Source organism: Equus asinus, chromosome 3 (assembly GCF_041296235.1).
Source record: "Equus asinus isolate D_3611 breed Donkey chromosome 3, EquAss-T2T_v2, whole genome shotgun sequence".
Classification (NCBI taxonomy): Eukaryota; Metazoa; Chordata; class Mammalia; order Perissodactyla; family Equidae; genus Equus; species Equus asinus.
In genome coordinates, this window is record NC_091792.1 from 102055026 (window position 1) to 102060499 (window position 5474).

Genomic DNA, 5474 nt, shown 5'->3' on the forward strand with positions numbered 1-5474 from the left:
TCGGGTTATTGGTGTAACTACATTTTAACGGACTGGGAAGGCGGGTTCATCTTCCCATTGAAATTGACCGTAGGCTGGACCATGCTTTTTTGGCTTACTGTCGTTTCAAAAGATGTTTGTTGAAAGAAAGAAAGGAAGACGGCAGCCGGAGAGGTAGCAAGAGAAAGAGAGTAGAGACGGAGGGAAAGGAATAGACTGATTTCTAATGGTGGAAAGGCCTTTTAGCCAGGACTGTTTTCCTGGAGGTCTTGGAACTCCCTGGGCCGCACCGCTTCTGTGAATCGAGGGCGGCTCGTTGGTATCTGTCTAATCACCCACCAGCTGGTGTCCACAGTCCCTTCCAGCTCCCGCGTTATTTGATTCTTTTGCCTCCACTCACTTCAGCAGTGAAATTACCATCCGGTTGGCCCCTGATATGCAGATGCCCACGTAAATGTGGACGCATTAGGATGCGTTTTGGTTTTGCCAAGTTCTCTTGCTACTTCTGTGTATTCCTGATTTAAATATTAAGCGTTGCTGCCAGAGGAAACAGCAGCCTAGCATTCTCCCGTCTCAAAATTATCGCGGTACAACTCAACAACAAAACATCAAACAACCCAATCAAAAAATGGGCTGGAGACATGAACAGACATTTCTCCAAAGAAGATATACTGATGACCAACAGGCACATGAAAAGATGCTCATCATCGCTGATCATCAGGGAAATGCAAATCAAAACTACACTAAGATATCACCTTACACCCATTAGAATGACAAAAATATCTAAAACTAATAGTAACAAATGTTGGAGAGGTTGCGGAGAAAAAGGAACCCTCATACACTGCTGGTGGGAATGCAAACTGGTGCAGCCACTATGGAAAACAGTATGGAGATTCCTCAAAAAATTAAAAATAGAACTACCATACGATCCAGCCATCCCACTACTGGGTATTTATCCAAAGAGCTTGAAGTCAGCAATCCCAAAAGTCCTATGCACCCCAATGTTTATTGCAGCATTATTTACAATAGCCAAGACATGGAAGCAACCTAAGTGCCCAGCAACAGACAAATGGATAAAGAAGATGTGGTACATATATACAATGGAATACTACTCAGCTGTAAAACAGAACAAAATCATTCCATTTGCAATAACATGGATGGACCTTGAGGGAATTATGTTAAGTGAAATAAGCCAGCGAGAGAAGGATAATCTGTGTATGACTCCACTCATATGAGGAATTTAAAATTATGGACTAAGAACAGTTTAGTGGATACCAGGGGAAAGGTGGGGTGGGGCGTGGGCACAAAGGGTGAAGTGGTGCACCTACAACATGACTGACAAACATTAATGTACAACTGAAATTTCACAAGATTGTAACCTATCATTAACTCAATAAAAAAAAAGAAAAAAAAATTATCGCGGTAGTTAAATTGTCCTATATGGTGGGATAATTTTCGTGGTCATTTAAAGACGAGCCTTCTCATCTTCAAACTCTCCCGGAATAAATTAGCTTCACCTTTGGGAATCTATTAAACATCAGGATAGTATTAAAGTGCCCTGACTGATACTAGTTCCAGCATCTTCACTTGCTGTGTGTGTTCAGCCACCTTTTCTGCTCAGTGGAGAGCCCTGGAGTCCCACCGCCTGAGATGAATCCTGGCCCTGCCACTTAATTATGCACCACGGGGCACAGTTACTTAAACGTTTTTTAGGTTCATTGATTTCCTAGTCTGAAAATGGGGGAAATAATAGTGTCTGCCTATAAGCTTATTGGGGGATTCGATGAGATAAGGACTGTAAAGTCCTTAACACAGGGCTGGCAGTTAAGAATCCCTCAATTACTGCCGAGAGTTACTATTATCTCAGCTGTGAACTGGGGATAGTAATATTTGCCCTGCCTACTTCACAGCGTTGTTACACGAGTCAGTCAATGGAGAAAACTACAAATGAAATCATTATAAGGAGCCTGATTAGTTGTTTTTAATTTTTTTATCTTTTTATTACTCTCTCTGATAATATCTTTGATATTAGTTTGTTTGGTTGCCAATTCAAGCTTTTATTGCTTTGAGGAAGTAGAGTTTTTCCATAAGACAGAGGGTCAGGATCATGTCCATCTTGCTTCTACTACTGTGCCTGGCACGCCACACAGTTGGTACTCATTCAGCAAATATTGTCTGTGATGGCCATGCTGGGCTCTAGGGACGCAAAGGAGAATAAAACAGGCTTGATCCTTGTCACCTTGGTAGTTAGTTTCTAGTGTTTACTGCCTGAATTAATAAGAAACCACCTAGTTTCATGACTTTTGCATTCTCACAATTTGATATTTGCTCCAGGTAGTGATTTTGACTCCAAATCTGGTAGCAGATAACTAAGATTCTTTTTATTTCACCACATTTCCTACCTTGATTATAGTCATTACTCAGGGAATCTCTCATTCTCTCTCTCTTTCTCTTTTGCAACACAAAGATAAAATGTGTTACATGTAGTAATCTAATGAGTAGATGTTATTGAAGAGTGAGGATGATGATGTTCCAGGTGTTTTTCGAGCCTTATTGCCTGGTAGTGTGACCACTTCATTTCCAAATAGGATTACTCAAATATAGCCATAGCAAGGTTGCCGAACACGATTACCGCATCTTTCCCACTCAAAGACTAATTAATGTCTCTGTAGCCTTTTACTATGTACTCAGCAATACTTAGTTCATGGTACTTTCCAGAAAAAAAGCATTTGAACAACAAAACAACAGAACTTTAAGCTGAGAAATTATAGCATGGTCTTGGATTGGCAGAAACCCTTGGCATCTGGACAGAGTGTCACAGTCATCCCTGCAGGACTACAGTGAGGCTAGACAAGCGCCTCTCAGGCCAGTTCTCACAGAATTTCTACAGACAAATTCACAGTGGACATGTGCTCACCTGAGGACACAAGGCACAATGACTAAGACACAGCCGAACCAACAAAGAACAGAATCAGATCTTCAGGGACTTTATGTATTGGATGTTTGGATACAGAACATAAATAAATATGGTTAGTTATGTATAAATATATGTTTATGTACATAAAATAAGCATGTTTAATGCATTTAGGAAATAGAGGGAACTGGAAATATGAACAAAGTACAAGAAACTATTTTTTAAAGATAGATCTGAAAAAGAACCAAATAGAACTTACAGAAATGAAAACTATAATCATTGCAATTTAAAACTCTGTGGAATGGTTAAACAATAGATTAGACCAGCTCAAGAGAGAATTAGTAAACTAGAGACAGCTTTAAATGCCCAGGATACAGCACATAGAGGTAAAGAAATAGAAAATAGGGAAGAGAAGAGACATGAACATATGGAGTAAAGAATGAGAAAACCTAACATACACTTTTTTTAAGTAAAGAAAAGGGTGGAATTTAATTTTTACTCACAGGACAGTGCAAGATATGCAATTCCATACAGAAATAAGAAATCCTTGGAGAGGGGAAGCTTCATGCAGTATGTACAGTTTGGAACTGTTCAAGTGGAGTTTCATTGTAAAAAATGCTATAGTAACAAACCACATTTAAAGAGTTCTTAGTAGAGAAACAGTAAGACAAATTTATACTAAACATAGTATACAGCAACCAACCTTATGCCTCAGCTGTACAATCTAAAAGTGCGGGAGCGCCAGCCTGAACTTGGAATGTAGCCTTCAGAGGTCGTTTCTGGCACTACATTTTGAACTTTCTCTTCCCCTACAGAAAAATACTTCTCCATCCAGCTGAATGAAGCTTTGTACACAGACTAATTTTCATGGTTTTGCAGAGTTTCAATTTTGTCCAAACCTCCACATTCTTCAATCATTATACTAAGTTTCTCAGTTTCACTTAGTTTCTCAGCAGCCTGAAGATATTTGAAACGGCGTCCAGAATAACCAGAATAATTTTGGTTATCTTTCACGTTTTAGAGTTTCAACAGTGGTTCTATTATGCCCCAGTGAATGAGGTATACAATCCGTCCAACTGTTCTGCCACTTGCATGGTTGATCACAGCCCATACAGTTTTATGTCTTAAAGTCTGCCTTAAAGAGAACACCAGCAAGGAATGGCACTAATCCATGATTCTCAACTTGCTGTATCTGGTGCTGGTGGCCAGCTGTGATGTTTGACATTGTCCACATAGCTTCCTTCTGAATGTTAGTTTTGAGGTTCATTAGCAGCCTAGGAAAGACAACTACGTGCTTCTACGTCTATTACAACCCGAATCTGTTCATCTGTCCCAGTGGCAATATTTCCTACAGCTCTTAGCGCAGGAGTCACAATTGGCAATTCAGTAGCTCCTAGAAGCTTCATAAATTGGGGCACAATTCCTGTTTTCATGACCATTTCAATCTATTCCTTTGGACCCTCAGTAAGGTGGGAAATGGCCCAGGAGGTATCTAATACTTCTGGATCATCGTGATGCAGGAGACAAAGTAAAGTAGGAAGAATTTGCTCAACCACATCTAACGGGAGTGCAGACTTCTCGTTGCAACAAAGATTTGAAATTGTCCAGATAAGATTACCTAAGATTACCATATGCTAAAGATGACATCTTAGGAGCTGCAAGAGCCAACAGTGGGTCAACTGTACCATACTTGATAACCAGGTCTCAGAAAACAGAACTATCACCTGCAGTGTTTCCTAGAGTCCATACAGCTTGTTCACTGATGGGAGCATGGGGAGATGCCAACAGAGAAATGAATGCTGGGATAGCACCTCCATCTACCACAGTCTTGCTCGGTTCTGATTTCCCAGAAGCAATGTCAATGAATTAGCGTCCTCTTTGGTGGACATGGTTATGAGACAAAGGGAGAAAGCTACACAGCTGGCTTAGACTTCCACAGGAGGCAGTGTGGGGCTCACAGGCTGCAGGTCAGCTGCCCCCAAAATCTCTACCACAGCTCAGCCCAAAGATGGTGTCCTAACATACTTCTAATCGTATTTCCATAAGAGGATGGGAGAGAGAATGGGAGAGAGGCAATAAGTTAAGAGATAATAGCTGAGAATTTTCCAGACTTGATTAAAGATACAAATCCTCAGTTTCAGGAAGAAAATGGACTCCAAGTAAGAGATATAAAAATAAAATCTCAGTTAGCATTTCACCAGAAATACAAAAGACAAATAGCTGACATTAAAAGTGGCCAGATAGAAAAGATAGATTACTTACAAAGGAACAAAAAGTAAACTACAAGCTAACTTCTAAAGCAATGATAGAAGCCAAAGACAGTAAAATCATCAAAATTTGTGTGAAAACAACTGTCTATTTAGAACTGTATACTTAGCAAAACTATCTTTCAATAATATGGCTCAAAAACATTTTCAGAAAAACAAAAACTGGCAGAACTTATCAACAGACCACAAGTAAAGAAAATTCTAAAGGGTGCACTTCAGATAAAAGGGAAATGATCCCAAAATGAATACTGAGCAGTCAGATGGACTGTTGAACAAAAAATTATAAATATGTAGACTTTCTTTTAAAAAAAGTT

At 39.7% G+C, this 5474-nt stretch overlaps 1 pseudogene; it reads right to left on the reverse strand.

Annotated features, from left to right (window-relative positions):
- Positions 1-3597: 3597 nt before the first annotated feature.
- Positions 3598-4756, reverse strand: LOC106846588 (importin subunit alpha-1 pseudogene; annotated as a pseudogene).
- Positions 4757-5474: the final 718 nt, after the last annotated feature.